The sequence below is a fragment of the Panicum hallii genome, chromosome 2 (assembly GCF_002211085.1).
Source record: "Panicum hallii strain FIL2 chromosome 2, PHallii_v3.1, whole genome shotgun sequence".
Lineage (NCBI taxonomy): Eukaryota > Viridiplantae > Streptophyta > Magnoliopsida > Poales > Poaceae > Panicum > Panicum hallii.
In genome coordinates, this window is record NC_038043.1 from 6,467,909 (window position 1) to 6,489,959 (window position 22,051).

Below are 22,051 nucleotides of genomic sequence, written 5' to 3' on the forward strand. Positions count from 1 at the left end.
GCAGCACCGGCTGATCCACTGGTCGCTGTTGGCGAGCAGCTCTTCTCCATGGGTGACATCTTCCCCGACCACCCCAAGAACATCCGCGACCTGCTGCCCAAGGACCTCGGGGCCAAGGCGGTGGACTGCGTCAAGAGGATGGTGTCCAAGTGCGTCCTGCAGCCTACCCGCAGCTGCCTCATGCACGCGTTGGTGCAGTGCGGCATCAACAAGGCCTGATCTATGCATGCTAGCCTACAGGGCATTTAATTTGTTTGGGTTGTCTCGCTCACTCCATGGGACAACGCAACCAAATGCCTCGTCTCTTTATCTACCAGTATAGATAAATAATCTATATGATTGATTGCTACACTACTACCCAAGTCATGGATTAGTGACAATTTGAGGAGCAACAATAGATAACGGCATTCTCATGGACCAAAAAATTTCTGTGACACTTTAGAACTCCATCTGTGGTTGCATTGGAAAAACTTTAAAGAATCAGAAAATGCACCTACACTAACAGGCGCAGCAGACAACAGGGTTCATTAATCTGAGAAATTTTGATATTTGACACTAAATTCTCACGCCTCACGTCTTTTAACCCTCAATTCGCAAGACTTTTGAAATATAACCCTCCACCTGCAAATTCTTTCGATTTGGGGGATTTCTTCTCCTTTCCTCAATTTCTCTCCTTTTCTTTTCGATTTCATTTCACGGATCAAGTTAATGGACCAATTTACCCCCCTGATCTTCTTTTGCTACCTCTCTCACTCGTCTCTTCTTCTCTATAGTGCTGAACACCAGCAATAGTGCTATGGATTCCATCATCTGAGCCAAAAAGAGTGTGTTTGGCATATTGTCCACTAGGGGAAAATTGCTATTGCAATAGCGCAAACGTGACATGTCACTTGGTATTCGGATAAGTATTTGGAGCACCATATATTTTGTTTAGGTGCGTATATGTGTATTAGGTTTATGGCAGATCATCATAACTAATGCTTGGAGAGAAACATACTCGGCAGAAATATCTTATTCAAGACCCACAATCGGAAGAAATAATGATGAGCTCGGAGCTGCAGAGCCTGTCTGCTGCTGAAGCATCGTTAACGATTTCAAGCAGCGTTCTATCAAAGGTGGTTTTTTAAGAGCAGCAGGTTGAAGAACATGCAGCTCCCTGATCTACTGATCAGATGCTATGCATCCTCCCTCTGGATGCGTTCATTTATCGAAAGGAGAGAAGAAGCTAAGATCCAAGTGGGGAAATCAAAACAAGAACAGAAGTAGCAGGTATCAATTCGAGCTGAGAGGAGTAGTTGGCAGCTGTAGATTAATTCCAGGCCATGATGACACAACAGGAGGACTACTAGTAGCATCGGGTTTGGCCATCAGATAGACTTGACAAGAGCTTTGCTAACTCACTGGCCGATGGAGGCCTCGATCACTCGGTTTGCCGCCCAACCTACATCATTCATCACATGGCGGTGGCAATGGCATGCCATGATATGGCCGTTGTAGAGAACAGTCCACGCGTCCTAAGCATCTGCCGCTTACGCCATGTATTTATGGACCAGAGAGGGGCCGGGCTGACGTCCAGATTAATGATCGATGATGTAATGATGACCAAATTAAACTGTGACCGGAATGCCAAACTCTAATGATTTTCGAGGAGAGTACAACATGAGCCATCCTTCCATCCACCACATTACATACTCCATTGCATGCCTTGGAGTGGAGAGCACAGCGTGCCAGCTCAGCTAGAGCTATAAATAGAGCAACCTCGGGAGATGACATGGAGAGAAGAAGACAATTGGTAGCTACCTAATCGTGTTCTAGAGCAACAAGAGAAGCTAGAGTGCTTCGCGGATCGACGACGATGGCATCCGGCAAGAATCTCACGGCGGCGGCGGCCATGCTCGTCCTCGCTCTGCTCGCGTGTCCTGGCGGCGTCGCTGGCGTAGCCTCCCCTGCTCGTGGCTGCTGCCACCACTCCCCTCTTGGCACCAGCTACCACCGGCGGCGGGCAGGAGCAGGCCCTGGTGGGGGCAGCCGCTCCGTCGTCGTCGTCGTCTGCCCTGGCCGCACCAGCAGCAGCACCGGCTGATCCACTGGTCGCTGTTGGCGAGCAGCTCTTCTCCATGGGTGACATCTTCCCCGACCTCCCCAAGAACATCCGCAACCTGCTGCCCAAGGACCTCGGGGCCAAGGCGGTGGACTGCGTCAAGAGGATCGTGTCCAAGTACGTTCTGCTGCCCACCCGCAGCTGCCTCATGCACGCGCTGGCGCAGTGCGGCATCAACAAGGCCTGATCTATGCATGCTAGCCTGCAGGGCATTTAATTTGTTTGGGTTGTCTCGCTCACTCCATGGGACAACGCAACCAAATGCCTCGTCTCTTTATCTACCAGTATAGATAAATAATCTATATGATTGATTGCTACACTACTTCCCCAAGTCATGGATTAGTGACAATTTGAGGACCAACAATAGATAATGGCATTCTCATGGACCAAGAAATTTCTACAACATCTTAGAACTCCATCTGTGGTTGCATTGGAAAAAGTTTAAAGAATCAGAAAACGCACCTACACAAACAGGCGTAGCAGACAACAGGGTTTATTCATCAGAGAAATTTTGATACTTGACACTAAATTCGCACGCCTCACGTCTTCTAACCCTCACTTCGCAAGCCTTTTGAAATATAGCCCTCCACCTGTAAATTCTTTCGATTTGGGGGATTTCTTCTCCTTTCCTCAATTTCTCTCCTTTTCTTTTCGATTTCATTTCACGGATCAAGTTAATGGACCAATTTACCCCCCTGATCTTCTCCTGCTACCTCTCTCACTCGTCTCTTCTTCTCTATAGTGCCGAACACCAGCAATAGTGCTACGGATTCCATCATCTGAGCCAAGAAGAGTGTGTTTGGCAGATTGTCCACTCAGGGAAAATTGCTATTGCAAAAGCGCAAACGTGACAAGTCAATTGGTCTTCGGATAAGTGTTTGGAGCACAATATATTTAGTTTAGGTGCGTATATCTGTATTAGGTTTATGGCAGATCATCATAACTAATGCTTGGAGAGAAACATACTCGGCACAAATATCTTATTCAAGACCCACAATCGGCAGAAATAATGATGAGCTCGAAGCTGCAGAGCCTGTCTGGTGCTGAAGCATCGTTAACTCTTTCAAGCAGCGTTCCATCAAAGGTGGCTTTTAAGAGCAGCAGGTTGAAGAACATGCAGCTCCCTGATCTACTGATCAGATGCTATGCGTCCTCCCTCTGGATGCGTTCATTTATCGAAAGGAGAGAAGAAGCTAAGATCCAAGTGGGGAAATCAAAACAAGAACAGAAGTAGCAGGTATTAATTCGAGCTGAGAGGAGTAGTTGGCAGCTGTAGATTAATTCCAGGCCATGATGACACAACAGGAGGACTACTAGTAGCGTCGGGTTTGGCCATGAGATAGACTTGACAAGAGCTTTGCTAACTCACTGGCCGATGGAGGCCTTGACCACTCGGCTCGCCGCCTAACCTGCTTCATTCATCACATGGCGGTGGCAATGGCATGCCATGATATGGCCGTCGTAGAGAATAGTCCACGCGTCCTAAGCATCTTTTGCTTACAGCATGCATGCATGGACCAGAGAGGGGCCGCGCTGATGTCCAGATTAATGATCGATGATGTAATGATGACCAAATTTAACTGTGACCGGAATGCCAAACTCTAATAATTTTCGAGGAGAGTACAACATGAGCCATCCTTCCATCCACCCAATTACATACTCCATTGCATGCCTTGGAGTGGAGAGCACAGCGTGCCAGCTGAGGTGGAGCCATAAATAGAGCAGCCTCGGGAGATGACATGGAGAGAAGAAGACAATTGGTAGCTACCTGATCGTGTTCTAGAGAAACAAGAGAAGCTAGAGTGCTCCGCGGATCGACGACGATGGCATCCGGCAAGAATCTCACGGCGGCGGCGGCCATGCTCGTCCTCGCTCTGCTCGCGTGTCCTGGCGGCGGACAGGAGCATGCGGCGGCGGCGCTGGCGGAGCCTCTTGTGGTCGTGGCTGCTGCCACCACTCCCCTCTTGGCACCAGCTGCCACCGACGGCGGGCAGGAGCAGGCCCTGGTGGGGGGGGGGGCGGCTCCGTCGTCGTCGTCGTCTGCCCTGGCCGCACCAGCAGCAGCACCGGCTGATCCACTGGTCGCTGTTGGCGAGCAGCTCTTCTCCATGGGTGACATCTTCCCCGACCACCCCAAGAACATCCGCGACCTGCTGCCCAAGGACCTCGGGGCCAAGGCGGTGGACTGCGTCAAGAGGATGGTGTCCAAGTGCGTCCTGCAGCCTACCCGCAGCTGCCTCATGCACGCGTTGGCGCAGTGCGGCATCAACAAGGCCTGATCTATGCATGCTAGCCTGCAGGGCATTTAATTTGTTTGGGTTGTCTCGCTCACTCCATGGGACAACGCAACAAAATGCCTCGTCTCTTTATCTACCAGTATAGATAAATAATCTATATGATTGATTGCTACACTACTTCCCCAAGTCATGGATTAGTGACAATTTGAGGAGCAACAATAGATAATGGCATTCTCATGGACCAAGAAATTTCTGCAACATCTTAGAACTCCATCTGTGGTTGCATTGGAAAAAGTTTAAAGAATCAGAAAACACACCTACACAAACAGGCGCAGCAGACAACAGGGTTTATTCATTAGAGAAATTTTGATATTTGACACTAAATTCGCACGCCTCATGTCTTCTAACCCTCACTTCGCAAGCCTTTTGAAATATAGCCCTCCACCTGCAAATTCTTTCGATTTGGGGGATTTCTTCTCCTTTCCTCAATTTCTCTCCTTTTCTTTTTGATTTAATTTCACGGATCAAGTTAATGGACCAATTTACCCCCCTGATCTTCTCCTGCTACCTCTCTCACTCGTCTCTTCTTCTCTATAGTGCCGAACACCAGCAATAGTGCTACGGATTCCATCATCTGAGCCAAGAAGAGTGTGTTTGGCAGATTGTCCACTAGGGGAAAATTGCTATTGCAAAAACGCAAACGTGACAAGTCAATTGGTCTTCGGATAAGTGTTTGGAGCACAATATATTTAGTTTAGGTGCGCATATCTATATTAGGTTTATGGCAGATCATCATAACTAATGCTTGGAGAGAAACATACTCGGCACAAATATCTTATTCAAGACCCACAATCGGCAGAAATAATGATGAGCTCGGAGCTGCAGAGCCTGTCTGCTGCTGAAGCATCGTTAACGATTTCAAGCAGTGTTCCATCAAAGGTGGTTTTTAAGAGCAGCAGGTTGTAGAACATGCAGCTCCCTGATCTACTGATCAGATGCTATGCGTCCTCCCTCTGGATGAGTTCATTTATCAAAAGGAGAGAAGAAGCTAAGATCCAAGTGGGGAAATCAAAACAACAACAGAAGTAGCAGGTATCAATTCGAGCTGAGAGGAGTAGTTGGCAGCTGTAGATTAATTCCAGGCCATGATGACACAACAGGAGGACTACTAGTAGCGTCGGGTTTGGCCATGAGATAGACTTGACAAGAGCTTTGCTAACTCACTGGCCGACGGAGGCCTCGACCACTCGGCTCGCAGCCTAACCTGCTTCATTCATCACATGGCGGTGGCAATGGCATGCCATGATATGGCCGTCGTAGAGAACAGTCCACGCGTCCTAAGCATCTGCTGCTTACGCCGTGCATGCATGGACCAGAGAGGGGCCGCGCTGACGTCCAGATTAATAATCGATGATGTAATGATGACCAAATTAAACTGTGACCGGAATGCCAAACTCTAATGATTTTCGAGGAGAGTACATCATGAGCCATCCTTCCATCCACCCAATTACATACTCCATTGCATGCCTTGGAGTGGAGAGCACAGCGTGCCAGCTGAGCTGGAGCTATAAATAGAGCAGCCTCGGGAGATGACATGGAGAGAAGAAGACAATTGGTAGCTACCTGATCGTGTTCTAGAGAAACAAGAGAAGCTAGAGTGCTCCGCGGATCGATGACGATGGCATCCGGCAAGAATCTCACGGCGGCGGCGGCCATGCTCGTCCTCGCTCTGCTCGCGTGTCCTGGCGGCGGGCAGGAGCATGCGGCGGTGGCGCTGGCGGAGCCTCCCGTGCTCGTGGCTGCTGCCACCACTCCCCTCTTGGCACCAGCTGCCACCGGCGGCGGGCAGGAGCAGGCCCTGGTGGGGGCGGCGGCTCCGTCGTCGTCGTCGTCTGTCCTGGCCGCACCAGCAGCAGCACCGGCTGATCCACTGGTCGCTGTTGGTGAGCAGCTCTTCTCCATGGGTGACATCTTCCCCGACCACCCCAAGAACATCCGCGACCTGCTGCCCAAGGACCTCGGGGCCAAGGCGGTGGACTGCGTCAAGAGGATGGTGTCCAAGTGGGTCCTGCAGCCCACCCGCAGCTGCCTCATGCATGCGCTGGCGCAGTGCAGCATCAACAAGGCCTGATCTATGCATGCTAGCCTGCAGGGCATTTAATTTGGTTGGGTTGTCTCGCTCACTCCATGGGACAACGCAACCAAATGCCTCATCTCTCTATCTACCAGTATTGATAAATATTCTATATGATTGATTGCTACACTACTTCCCCAAGTCATGGATTAGTGACAATTTGAGGAGCAACAATAGATAATGGCATTCTCATGGAGCAAGAAATTTCTGCAACATCTTAGAACTCCATCTGTGGTTGCATTGGAAAAAGTTTAAAGAATAAGAAAACGCACCTACACAAACAGGCGCAGCAGACAACAGGGTTTATTCATCAGAGAAATTTTGATATTTGACACTAAATTCGCACGCCTCACGTCTTCTAACCCTCACTTCACAAGCCTTTTGAAATATAGCCCTCCACCTGCAAATTCTTTCGATTTGGGGGATTTTTCTCCTTTCCTCAATTTCTCTCCTTTTCTTTTCGATTTCATTTCACGGATCAAGTTAATGGACCAATTTACCCCCCTGATCTTCTCCTGCTACCTCTCTCACTTGTCTCTTCTTCTCTATAGTGCCGAACACTAGCAATAGTGCTACGGATTCCGTCATCTGAGCCAAGAAGAGTGTGTTTGGCAGATTGTCCACTAGGGGAAAATTGCTATTGCAAAAGCGCAAACGTGACAAGTCAATTGGTCTTCGGATAAGTGTTTGGAGCACAATATATTTAGTTTAGGTGCGCATATCTATATTAGGTTTATGGCAGATCATCATAACTAATGCTTGGAGAGAAACATACTCAGCACAAATATCTTATTCAAGACCCACAATCGGCAGAAATAATGATGAGCTCGGAGCTGCAGAGCCTGTCTGCTGCTGAAGCATCGTTAACGATTTCAAGCAGTGTTCCATCAAAGGTGGTTTTTAAGAGCAGCAGGTTGAAGAACATGCAGCTCCCTGATCTACTGATCAGATGCTATGCGTCCTCCCTCTGGATGAGTTCATTTATCAAAAGGAGAGAAGAAGCTAAGATCCAAGTGGGGAAATCAAAACAAGAACAGAAGTAGCAGGTATCAATTCGAGCTGAGAGGAGTAGTTGGCAGCTGTAGATTAATTCCAGGCCATGATGACACAACAGGAGGACTACTAGTAGCGTCGGGTTTGGCCATGAGATAGACTTGACAAGAGCTTTGCTAACTCACTGGCCGATGGAGGCCTCGACCACTCGGCTCGCAGTCTAACCTGCTTCATTCATCACATGGCGGTGGCAATGGCATGCCATGATATGGCCGTCGTAGAGAACAGTCCACGTGTCCTAAGCATCTGCCGCTTACGCCATGCATGCATGGACCAGAGAGGGGCCGGGCTGACGTCCAGATTAATGATCGATGATGTAATGATGACCAAATTAAACTGTGACCGGAATGGCAAACTCTAATGATTTTCGAGGAGAGTACAGCATGAGCCTTCCTTCCATCCACCCAATTACATACTCCATTGCATGCCTTGGAGTGGAGAGCATAGCGTGCCAGCTGAGCTAGAGCTATAAATAGAGCAGCCTCGGGAGATGACATGGAGAGAAGAAGACAATTGGTAGCTACCTGATCGTGTTCTAGAGAAACAAGAGAAGCTAGAGTGCTCCACGGATCGATGATGATGGCATCTGGCAAGAATCTCACGGCGGTGGCGGCCATGCTCGTCCTTGCTCTGCTCGCGTGTCATGGCGGCGGGCAGGAGCATGCGGCGGCGGCGCTGGCGGAGCCTCCCGTGCTCGTGGCTGCTGCCACCACTCCCCTCTTGGCACCAGCTGCCACCGGCGGCGGGCAGGTGGAGGCCCTGGTGGGGACGGCGGGTCCGTCATCGTCGTCTTCTGCCCTGGCCGCACCAGCAGCAGCACCAGCTGATCCTCTGCTCGCTATTGGCGAGCAGCTCTTCTCCATGGGTGACATCTTCTCCGACCTCCCCAAGAACATCCGCGACCTGCTGCCCAATGACCTCGGGGCCAAGGCGGTGGACTGCGTCAAAAGGATGGTGTCGGTGTTTAACCGGCTACCCACCGAGGGATATACCCAAGGTGGTAGGTTTTGGATGAAGGGACGCCGAGATCAGGAACTCGAAGGTACAAGAAACACAAAGCTTAGCCAGGTTCAGGGCGCCAGGTGCGTAATACCCTACGTCCTGTAGTGGTTTGTATTGCCTTAGGTGTAGAATGATCTAGAGATCGTGTTTTGAGAGGGGTCCCTGTCCTCCCTTATATATCCGAGAGGCCAGGGTTACAAAGATCCTAACCAACAACAGCTAAGGAATCGTACCAGGACATATCTCAAGTAGATTCCCTCTGTATCGGTTAGCTCTATCTCCTACTTAAACGGGATAAATAAGAGATAAACAAGATAAATAAGAGATAAGACGGACTTAATCTCTTAAACTACGCAGCCCCGTAGCCCCGAGTCTGACAAGCCCCCGAGCTCTTCGTAGCTGAGTACTGCAGGCTTATCGAGTACTTCTGAAGTAGTCTTCGACTTCTTCAAAAGCTTCGTCTTGAAGTCCTTCTTCGAGTACTTGCTTGGCTGCATCGAAGCTATAAGGTGCTCATGCCCCGAATTTTATTTTTAACATGGTGTACGATTTGAAAAATCGCACTCCATATGGAGTAGCCCCCGAGCCTTAGGTTGAATCGGAGAATCAAGCTGAGGGTCCCATTAGTCTGTAATCCTCCTTATCCTTCAAAGAAATTTGAAAAATAAGTAGTCGATGCCACGTATCCCGCAGCCCCCGAGCCTTGAATCCAAATCCCACAAAATTGAACATAAGGATCCGAAAATCGTGGGATGCAGGCTAAAAAATGACAACTTGAGAAATTACCAAAATGATGATGCAAATGATGGAAATTAGATCATGAATCCGAAAACCCCTTTTTTCAGGCTAATTAACCCTAAAAAAATAAGTAGTCGAATACTTAATCCAAAGAGTCCACCAAATGACCCCTCAGCTTTGGAATATTCCCAAAAATGACTCTTGAACTTCAGAACAGTAAATTTTCCCCACCCCACTGGTTATTTAACCCCGCGGCAGCAGTCAGAAAAACTGTGCTTCCAATCTGCATTTTGCCAAGAGCCATAAAAATCCCCAATCAGAGCCACGCGCCGCCACCATCCCCCCCAAAGAAATCCCCCAACCCCGATCTCCCCACCCCTCTCCCCGCAGCCCCCGAGCATCTCGTGGCAAGCGAATCGGACATAGCGCCCAAGAAATTAGAGATCGAAGGGAAAAAGAAGGAGGTGCAGCCGCCGTCCGGAGAGTGGACATACAGTAAGTGCTCTCTCACCGATCTGAATAGGCTAGTTTCCGAGGGGTTGCTGCAAGAGAAGAATCTTGTCAACTGGCGCCCCCCTTTCCGTGAACCTTTCCCCATGGAAAATATTGACAAAACCATTATATTTTACCATTTTGCCGAACAGGGATTGGCCCTCCCCTCTTGTTCTTTCTTCTGTGGCCTTCTTTATTATTACGGGCTTGAGCTCCATCACCTCAACCCAAATTCCATCTGCCATATTTCCATTTTTATCCATTTCTGTGAAGCCTTTCTCGGAATCGAACCCTACTGGGATCTTTTCCGCTTCCTCTTCCGCGTCAAACCCCAACCAACCTCGAAAAAACTTTCTGTTGTAGGGGGCACTGGCATTCAACTGCGTCAGCAGGTTGGCGAAAGATACCTCTCATACAAATTCCCCTCCAACCTTCTCGGTTGGAAAAACCATTGGTTCTATACTGAAAATCATGCCCCCCAGCTCCCCCACAAAACAAATAACCCACCTGTAGTGAGGCCGGAGTGGAATCTTGAACTGTCCAGGGGAGACATGGATCAAGTCGAGGAGCTTTTAGACCTCATAGAGGCACACAAGATGATGGGGGTGACCGGCGCTTCCGTTATGTTTTCTTTCTTCAAACGCCGAGTCCAACCGATCCTACAGCGCCACCAACTTGGATTCGAGTACACAGCCTCTAAAGATCCATCTCGCATGTGCGCAGAGGAGCTGTCAGACGACGCCGCCCTCCTCCGAGTCAGATGAGTGCTGCTAGATGTGGACGCCGTGCCGTACGTGCCGGAACTGTTTACCGCACGAAATCCACCCAAACCTGTAAGTACTCGACTACTTTTTGTTGAAATCTACCACTGTTATGCCATCGCTAACTGAGAGCCTTCTGCAGGGACACACAGAACTATACCGCAGCTACCCGCTATGACCCGATTTGCCCCGGCCGGACCACCTCCTCCCCAGCGCCGCTGTAGAAGCCAAAAGGGCTCGCATAGCTGCAGCTCAGCACAGTAGTGGGTCCACAGAGGATGTGAGCCCCTAGGCGGAGGAGGAAGCTGAAGGAGAAGCACAACGGAACAAATCCTCGAGCCAGTCGTGGAGTTGGCCGACGCTTTGCCGCTGGTGCCGCAGGGTCGTTGGATAGTGCGGAAACGGAAGGCGCAAGAAATCGAATCTTCCGGATACTTGTTGTTGCCTTGTTGTATTGCTATATGTTGATATTGTGTCATGCTTACACTGTCCTCCTGTAGTCCTTCCGCTTCCTCCTCCCGGGCCGAGCCTGAAGAAGAAGAAATAGCTCCATCGGCCGCCGCAGCCATCACCATCGCCGTGGCGGGGACCGCGCCATTAGCTGGTGAAACTCCACCGCCCGCAACAGAAATGCCACGACAGGCCTTGCGGGTGAAAAGGGCCATCAAGAAGAAGTCTACACCGTAAGTTTGCCTCTGGTTGCATAATAAACATTTGGATCGCTCGACTTGTGTGTTGTCTGACTTCGACTTCATTAGAGCTGCAAGCGCCGCGGACCTCCAGCTAACGCCGGCCTCGGCTACCCCGGCCCCCGGGTCTTCGACCAAAGAAGAATCTTCAGGCACGGGACCTGTCACGGCGGCTCCAGCCCCCGAGCCATCAGCCCCCGAAGGGACGACGCCCGCGGAGCCAGCCCCCGAGACGGACGCGACGCTGCCTGACTTGCCGCTGTCACACCCGGTTTCAAGAATAAAACCGAATGCATAAGTATATGTATGCCAGAATCAAGTTCCATACATATAGTGACTTCATCAGTGATTAATCAGCAACAGTATCACGAAAAGAGAATTAAAAGACTATAAAGATTATCAGAGTTATACAGCTTATCCTGGAAATGGAGACTTCAAACTTCACAGGCAATCGACCGGGGGTTACGCAGGCCTAGAACTCAGCATCATCTTCAAAAGACTTCACATCACTTTCTCCTCTGAGCAGCAATTATAACAAGCGTGAGTACACTTATGGTTGGTACTCAGCAAGTGTTGGGAAATATATGACATGAAGGCCAAAATCAAGGAAAGGCTGACTAGCTTACTGCGATAAGCAATTTTAGTTGGTCAAATTTTATTAGCACCTGAGTACTAAGGTATAAGTTCATACCAAAACCCACTTTAAAAGAAAAAGAAGACTAGGCACCTGAGTGCTAAGGTATAAGTTCATAAAGACTAGGCATATCCTTAATTAGGATCCATCAAAATTAGGACACATGCATGCATATAAAGAAAAAGTTATATTTATTATGATTATTAGGACAAAAGCATGATCAAGGAAACACTTGCCTTTCTTTTAGAGAATAGCTGCTCAGAGTCTTCAATTCTTGAAACTCTAAATCTTCAAAGCTCTTGGATCACGCTCCTTCTAACGTCACACAAGCAACGGGCCTAAAATATACAAGCAAGCAAATAAACAAGAATGACTAAGAACAGATACAACAAACAAAAGAAAAGCTTTAAAAGAGCGAACTAAACGATAAGGCTCGCTGCTACGGTCACGAGAGCGCAAGAAACGCGGAAAACGGAACGGAGCTAGGGTTGAAAAGATATAGCTATCGGAAGATTTATATTATAAAAGAAATAAAAGAACTATAGGCTTTCATTTATTTTAATTTAGAAAACCAATGTAAAAGATATTCAAATTTTATATACAATTCTCTATGTATAAATTACACTAATTAAATAATTAATTAGAAAAGAAAACTTGTGAGAACATCTAAACGCATAACTTTATGATTCGAGTTGAACTATACAAATTAAATTACGAACACATTTGAGTTGATATTAATCAAATTAACATTAATTATGGAAACTGGAGAAAAGACTTAATTGGATTTTATTTCGGAAAATTAGATGAGAGGATATTATTCCAATTAAATTGATATCTAATTTTAAAAATAGGAATTATGGCACAACAATGCTACTAAACGATAGCTTAGGGTTTTAGAAGACTAACGCAAAAAGAACGGATCGAAACAGATCTAAAACGCGGAAACTATGCATAAAACAGCGCTGCAGGGACCTATACGCAATTAACTATAGACTTTAGGGGCTAGCAGCAAAGAAGTGCAAGACACAGAAAACAATGCTTGCAAAATAGGAAAAGATTAGGGTTAGATCTGAAAAATACCACGGGTGGGGCTGGATTGAAAAGATGGAAAAGATCTAGGGGGTTTTTCTGCAATTTTCGCTAGACACAGAAATTTATACGATAATTACAGAATCTTCCAGGGACCAATCTGCAAAAAGCTTGAAACAGCCTCCCATGGTGACCAGCGGGTACTGTAGCTCAAATTCCCGTCGATTTTGGGCACGGGAGATCGTGGGAAGCGGGGCAAATGAAAGAGGACGACGAGGGGATTCCATTCCATACCTTACTTACCGCGGGGACGCATCGAGGTGATCGAATTTCGCAGAGGAAGATCACGGTGGCTATTCTGTTCCGTTTCTATTCCTAGGCTGATGCGCTGGTTCCTATCCTGGGGCATGGTTCCGTAGGGGCGGCGCTGGGCAAGGCCAGGAGGGGGAAGAAGCAGGGGCGCACGGTGCTGCAGAGGAGCAGGGCGCAGGGGCGCGAGGCGAGGGCTCAGGCGGGCGCTTGCTGGCCTGGCTGCAGGAGACGTGAGGGGCGGCGCTCAGGCTGCGCATAGGCACGGGAAAAGCGGCACGGCAGGGACGGTAGCATCCTGTGGTGCACGAGCTCGGGCACCAGGCCAGGGGCGCACAGAGGGAGAGCGGCGACGCCCAGGCGCAGGGCACGGCGGCGCAACAGGGGCACGCAGGGCTGGGCGCACAGCGGGCAGGAGGAGGAAGAGGATGCACGGGGGGCTAGGGCCGGCAGCAGCAACAAGGCACCCGGGGGAGGGAGAGGCAACAGGGAAAAAGAGGCCGCACAATTTATAGGAAGGTGGAGACGTGGGATTTGGCAGGCTGGGACGAGGCGGCACATCAGGCTAGGGCTCGTTCTTGAGTCCGGATTGTTCATGGGAGACGAGACTGGACGTGCAGGGAGTGATGGCAGCTGTGCAGCAGGAACAAATTGGAACGGGGCTCGAGCGCTTGCCCTTTATAGGGCACAGCAGAAAATGATGCGGGGTCACGAAGGGTAGGGCCGGCTACGTGCTGCGCACCTGGGGACTTGCAGGGGCGGGACTGAGACAGGATCGGGTGAGTGCTGAACACGAAAATGAGCTGACAGAGCTGATTGAACGTGAACCATTTATTCAGGAGCATGAAAAGACAAGAAAAGGATCAGGCCGAGTCGTTGGAGCTGATGGTGATCAAATATCGTCGGAAAAATACCGAAGACGAGCCACGAGACGTCGTTTTCAAGCATGACTTGATCGGGGGCAACGGTTAGAGGATCGTGAGCTCGACGGAACTTCTTAATGATTCGGAGAGGATAAGGTTAAAAGGATATACAGCAAAGATATGGCTCGGTCCAACTGCGATGAAAATCAAAAATATAAAATATTTTCCAGAGCATATTTTTAAGCTTAAAATAAATCTAGAAAAGTCCAGATAAATTTTCAAACCACAAAAATATATTCGGAAGAATCCCAAAATTTTCCGAGAAAAACTCGGGAGGTAAATTTAGGACACGAGGAATCCAAATAGAATATTTGGACTTTATGAAAAAGAATTTTAGAGCTTTCCAAATAATAAAATAAATGGTTCTAGCTCTAGGATAAATAGAATAATTGCCAGAAAAATCTTTAAAATTCTCGGTAAATCCTATTGATAGATGAACACATAGTAAAAGATAGTCACATCCTAAAATTAAATATTTTAGGGTGTGACAGAACTACCCCCTTAAACAGAATCTCGTCCCGAGATTCACAAGGGCTGGTGGCAAAGACGAGAGTTAGGGCAAAAAGATTTCATCAAGGAGGCGACAAGATAATAAGGTCGGTATCGAGAAAAGAGAGAATTTGGATTTGGATCTTCACTTGTTTTAAACTGTATTGAGCAGAAGGCGTTGCGAGAGATTCACAAGGGCTGGTGATTGGAAGGGGAGATAGGACATAGAGTTTTTTTTTAATAAGGGGTAAGGCGAGATGGCAAGATGGGTAACAAGAAAAGGAGGGAAGATGATTGGATCTTCTGCACATGCTTCCAAGCAGATGGGGTTGACGAGAGATTTACAAAACCTTGTGGTTGAAAGGAGGTGACAAGGTAACAAGATGGGTATCAAGAAAGAGAGAAAACGGATTTGGGTCTTCTGTGCTAACTTTTGCTAAGGAGCAAGAAGACGGCGTTGAAGAGAGATTCGTGAAGTCTAGAGGTAGAAAGGGAGATAACGCAAAGAGCTTCTGACAAGGAGAAAAGTGATATGACCAGATGGGTATCGAGACAAAAAGATGGAATTTGGATTTGGGTCTTTTCTGCTGGCTTATGCTTTGGAATGAGCAAAAACAAGGAGTCTAAGCAGTCAAGAGCAAAACAACAAGCATTACAAGCACACCAAAACAAACTATCAAACAACCGAAATTAGCGTTTTACAATTGAAAAGGGAAACCTCCTAAGTATGGGTCATATCCTAAAGCTTCAGCATTCTTGAGTTAAGCATCTGTCTCGGCTTGTCTGGCGGAGCATTGACTTCTTGAGTGTAACGCCTATATGTCCAACGTGGTCTTCCATTTCTCTGGCTTGACTTCTTGTGGTAGACGGTTACTTTCATTCTTCGGGGTACAAGGTCGGACAATCTAGCATTTGTAACAAGAGAAGTGGAGAAAAATAAATCCACTTGGAATAGAAGACAAGGGAATTTCCAAAGTGGCCAAACTTGAAATCAAGAAGGAGGTAAATTGGAACAAATGGATACAAGTTAACCAATATCAATGAGGGGACAAGTGGACAAGGTAATTGTGAGATGTAAAAGCAATGCAAAGGAGGGGATAAAAGAAAAGGATGCAGAGTTAGATAAAAGCAGCATCAAGGGTGAGATAAATGAAGAATGATAAGGAATAAACAACAAGAGGGTCAAGGGTATGGTAAAATATGACTTTTATGTTAGAATAAATCTTAGAAAATGACCATTGCTATCTAGGCTGGCGTCCTACGGTCGACACAGCTCTGATACCACCTCTGTCACACCCGGTTTTAAGAACAAAACCGAATGCATAACTATATGTATGCCAGAATCAAGTTCCATACATATAGTGACTTCATCAGTGATTAATCAGCAATAGTATCACGAAAAGAGAATTAAAAGACTATAAAGATTATCAGAGTTATACAGCTTATCCTGGAAACGGAGACTTCAAACTTCACAGGCAATCGACCGGGGGTTGCGCAGGCCTAGAACTCAGCATCATCTTCAAAAGACTTCAGATCACTTTCTCCTCTGAGCAGCAATTATAACAAGCGTGAGTACACTTATGGTTGGTACTCAGCAAGTGTTGGAAAATATATGACATGAAGGCCAAAATCAAGGAAAGGCTGACTAGCTTACTGCGATAAGCAATTTTAGTTGGTCAAATTTTATTAGCACCTGAGTACTAAGGTATAAGTTTATACCAAAACCTACTTTAAAAGAAAAAAGAAGAGATATAGAATAAGCATAACCACAACCGTAAACATGGTCCACGATAACCATAACCATAAACATGGTCCAAGATTTAATTCATCTTCAAGTACAATTATCATGTGAGGGTCCAAGCCGCTCTTAACCGTGAGCATGGCTGATATATCAGTTTTCACTCTGCAGAGGTTGTACACTTTACCCACAATTCGTGTCTCCCGATTTGCCCAAGGTAGCTAGCCTCTTAAACACTTCTGAGGTGAGTGGCAAGGGATTCACTACGAGGCCTTTACAAAGATTCCCTAACTTATGATTATCCGCTAAGGTTTCAAGTCAAAGCGGTCATAACTCTCCCTAATGAGGTAGACGCCTTACCCAGGACCATATCATACCCTCAAGAGGACCGAGTTATACCCCGACGATGCAACCCCTCTTGCCCTTTCGGTAAGATCATCATAAGCTAGTGTTTCTAATTAATCAGCCAAGACCGGAGCCATATAGTATTGTGGTTGCACTGTTTTCCTGGGTGGTTCTCCATGTTCCAATTAAAACATATGATCTTGTGATCAACAACACAAAGAGCATGAACATGGATAAAATAGGTGTAGCATCATCATTGTTGTCATCATGGTTATAAATTATTCCCAAACCAGAACCAGTTATAGCAACTAAGCAATAGCTACCCAACATAAAGGTAAAACCCAGGTTGACAAGGAATGATCATAAAGACTAGGCATATCCTTAATTAGGATCCATCAAAATTAGGACACATGCATGCATATAAAGAAAAAGTTATATTTATTATGATTATTAGGACAAAAGCATGATCAAGGAAACACTTGCCTTTCTTTTAGAGAATAGCTGCTCAGAGTCTTCAATTCTTGAAACTCTAAATCTTCAAAGCTCTTGGATCACGCTCCTTCTAACGTCACACAAGCAACGGGCCTAAAATATACAAGCAAGCAAATAAACAAGAATGACTAAGAACAGATACAACAAACAAAAGAAAAGCTTTAAAAGAGCGAACTAAACGATAAGGCTCGCTGCTACGGTCACGAGAGCGCAAGAAACGCGGAAAACGGAACGGAGCTAGGGTTGAAAAGATATAGCTATCGGAAGATTTATATTATAAAAGAAATAAAAGAACTATAGGCTTTCATTTATTTTAATTTAGAAAACCAATGTAAAAGATATTCAAATTTTATATACAATTCTCTATGTATAAATTACACTAATTAAATAATTAATTAGAAAAGAAAACTTGTGAGAACATCTAAACGCATAACTTTATGATTCGAGTTGAACTATACAAATTAAATTACGAACACATTTGAGTTGATATTAATCAAATTAACATTAATTATGGAAACTGGAGAAAAGACTTAATTGGATTTTATTTCGGAAAATTAGATGAGAGGATATTATTCCAATTAAATTGATATCTAATTTTAAAAATAGGAATTATGGCACAACAATGCTACTAAACGATAGCTTAGGGTTTTAGAAGACTAACGCAAAAAGAACGGATCGAAACGGATCTAAAACGCGGAAACTATGCATAAAACAGCGCTGCAGGGACCTATACGCAATTAACTATAGACTTTAGGGGCTAGCAGCAAAGAATTGCAAGACACAGAAAATAATGCTTGCAAAATAGGAAAAGATTAGGGTTAGATCTGAAAAATACCACGGGTGGGGCTGGATTGAAAAGATGGAAAAGATCTAGGGGGTTTTCCTGCAATTTTCGCTGGACACAGAAATTTATACGATAATTACAGAATCTTTCAGGGACCAATCTGCAAAAAGCTTGAAACAGCCTCCCATGGTGACCAGCGGGTACTGTAGCTCAAATTCCCGTCGATTTTGGGCACGGGTGATCGTGGGAAGCGGGGCAAATGAAAGAGGACGACGAGGGGATTCCATTCCATACCTTACTTACCGCGGGGACGCATCGAGGTGATCGAACTTCGTGGAGGAAGATCACGGTGGCTGTTCTGTTTCGTTTCTGTTCTGGTTCCTATCCTGGGGCATGGTTCTGTAGGGGCGGCGCTGGGCAAGGCCAGGAGGGGGAAGCAGCAGGGGCGCACGGTGCTGCAGAGGAGCAGGGCGCAGGGGCGCGAGGCGAGGGCTCAGGCGGGCGCTTGCTGGCCTGGCTGCAGGAGACGTGAGGGGCGGCGCTCAGGCTGCGCATAGGCACGGGAAAAGCGGCACGGCAGGGACGGTAGCATCCTGTGGTGCACGAGCTCGGGCACCAGGCCAGGGGCGCACAGAGGGAGAGCGGCGACGCTCAGGCGCAGGGCACGGCGGCGCAACAGGGGCACGCAGGGCTGGGCGCACAGCGGGCAGGAGGAGGAAGAGGATGCACGGGGGGCTAGGGCCGGCAGCAGCAACAAGGCACCCGGGGGAGGGAGAGGCAACAGGGAAAAAGAGGCCGCACAATTTATAGGAAGGTGGAGACGTGGGATTTGGCAGGCTGGGATGAGGCGGCGCATCAGGCTAGGGCTCGTTCTTGAGTCCGGATTGTTCATGGGAGACGAGACTGGACGTGCAGGGAGTGATGGCGGCTATGCAGCAGGAACAAATTGGAACGGGGCTCGAGCGCTTGCCCTTTATAGGGCACAGCAGAAAATGATGCGGGGTCACGAAGGGTAGGGCCGGCTACGTGCTGCGCACCTGGGGACTTGCAGGGGCGGGACTGAGACAGGATCGGGTGAGGGCTGAACACGAAAATGAGCTGACAGAGCTGATTGAATGTGAACCATTTATTCGGGAGCGTGAAAAGACAAGGAAAGGATCAGGCCGAGTCATTGGAGCTGATGGTGATCAAATATCATCGAAAAAATACCGAAGACGAGCCACGAGACGTCTTTTTCAAGCATGACTTGATCGGGGGAAACGGTTAGAGGATCGTGAGCTCGACGGAACTTCTTAATGATTCGGAGAGGATAAGATTAAAAGGATATACAACAAAGATATGGCTCGGTCCGACTGCGATGAAAACCAAAAATAGAAAATATTTTCCAGAGCATATTTTTAAGCTTAAAATAAATGTAGAAAAGTCCAGATAAATTTTCAAACCACAAAAATATATTCGGAAGAATCCCAAAATTTTCCGAGAAAAACTCGGGAGGTAAATTTAGGACACGAGGAATCCAAATAGAATATTTGGACTTTATGAAAAAAAATTTAGAACTTTCCAAATAATAAAATAAATAGTTCTAGCTCTAGGATAAATAGAATAATTGCCAGAAAAATCTTTATAATTCTCGGTAAATCCTATTGATAGATGAACACATTGTAAAAGATTGTCACATCCTAAAATTAAATATTTTAGGGTGTGGCAGCCGCCTCCCGAGCTCCAACAAGTCGAAGCTGAAGCTGGTGGCGAAGAGCAAGTCGACGCTCCTGATGCTGCTCCTACGGATGGCACAGGTAAGCATTCGACCGCCCCCGGCTAGCTGCCGAGATCCAAGCGCTATATGCTGAAAACACTTTGTGATTGCACGTGCTCAGCGGTCACCGCCCGAATAGGCCACGGGAACCTCAAGGAGACCCGTTGAGCTGCTCCTGACTGGGTCCGGGTATCGGGATGTCATTGCCACCGACTTGGTGGATGATCCATTGCTGACGGACAACAACATAGAGAACTTCAATAAGGCGTGTGACTTTGCCATGGTACGACCTGAGTACTTTCCTACTGGTAAACACTGTCGAGTTGCTTATCTGAATTTCCCTCCTTATGCAGAATGTGATCGCCCACTCCCAGAAGAAATCAGAAAAGCTGAAAACCGTTGTGAGTGATCGCCAAGAGCTCGCCGCCCTGGAAAGGCGCATCGCCGATGACCAAACAAAGATCTGCTCCCTCGGGAAAGCGAATTCCAAACTCCGAGAACAACTCGAGGTGCAAGGGAAAGCGCACCAAGAGCAGCTCAGAGAGCAGGAAAAAGCGCACTAGGAGCAGCTCAAAGATCAGAGGAAAGCGCACCAAGATAAGCCATTGCTTCCCTCGAGTACTTGCATTTATCCATTTGTCCTGGATTCTGAAAAAGCTCTTCACCGCAGAACTTAGGAAAATGTTAATATATAAAGAAGAGCTACTTACTGACGTGAAGAACCTGCTGTATCGGTGTACAGATGACATCGAGAGGTTGCAGAAGGTGATCAGCGACACTGAACGACAGTTCGTCGACTGCCTTCAGCAAATCAAGACGCTGGGCGAGAAAGACGAGCTGCGGCAGAAGGAGCTGGAAGACCTCAGGGGGGCCGCCCCGGGGCTGGTGGACATGGTGGATCCCCCAGAAGAAGGCGAAGCGAGCCCACGGCCCCTGCTAGAGCGACTCCGCAAAGCCCCGAAGAAAGTATTCAAATTCCTCTCCGAGGCTCCTGTCGCATGCGTCAGCAACGCCCTCGCGATTGTGAAGTCATTCCTGCCAAACGCGCAGCTGGAAATATTTGCTCAAGGATTGGCAGCGGACTGCACCAAGGATCAATTTGACAGATACCTCCTAGAAGCCCAACCTGTATCAGAATGTATAGTTCAAAGTGTAGTGCAGGATTAGGGTGTAAAAAACAAGTATTTATTCCCCATTTAAATGTTGTGTTTGATGCCTCTACTTGTGTTTGTGCCATTGGTTGAATTGGAATCCAGGCTCAAAGGCTAAGTAGTAGACAATACCCTGGGTGCAGCGACCCGGAAGGTAGTCATAGCTTCCAAGTGGGTACTCATCTACCAAGTTAGCCGCAACTCGACTGAGCGGGTCTAAACTGTTAGGAAAGAACGTGAGCATCATCGCGGAACTGCCGTACGTAAGGCAAAAAAACAAAACTACCCCGAGTGCACCGACTCTGGGTGTAGTCGAAGTCGCTCCTCATATGAGCGCGCTCCTTGAGTTAGGTAAGAACCGGACGGACAGTTCAAACTCGTTGGGAGCGGACGCGGGCATCGCCGCGACTCTACCGTGTTTATGGCAAGAATGAAACTACCCTGAGTTGAACGACTTGGGATGTAGTCGAGGTAGCTCTTTACGCGAGCCCATCCAACAAGCTGGATAGAAACCAGTCGAATGGATCGAGTTGTTGGGATAGATGCGACTACTGTCGCGTGCGACCATCCAAGGTCGCGGCAGAAGTCGAGCTGTAGAAGATATGAGCGGAGCGGACGGTTACGTCGAAACATGAAATTGATAAGATATATATGTGGCCGTGGCCTCCATACAATTCACGACAAGAAGCTGATTTATGTAAATGCTGCAAGTGGCCGTAGCCTCCGCATGTTTGCAGAGAAATTTTCGACCCGAATCTTGTGGCGCGTAGCCTCCAGACTGATTCGTGGAAAGGAGGCCGTCTAAGCCCCCGGAGTTTCAGCTGTAACCGGACATCTTCTCATGGGTAAAACTTGCGCAGGTTCTGGATGTTCCAAGAGTTCGGAACATCTTGACCCTCGGGATATTGTAGTCGATAAGACCCTGGTCTTGTAACCTGTTTGATGACAAACGGGCCCTCCCATCTTGAATTGAGCTTGTGTAGGCCGGACTCGTCTTGAATGCGACGCAAGACCAAGTCACCGATGCTGAATGACCGCTCCCTCACGTTGCGATTATGATATCGCTGGATCCCCTGCAGGTATCGGGCTGACTGAACAAGAGCAGTGCAACGAGCCTCTTTGACAGAATTGAGCTCTAATTGCCTCGCCTCGTCCACCTCGCCTTCATTGTACATTTCAACCCTTGGGGACTTC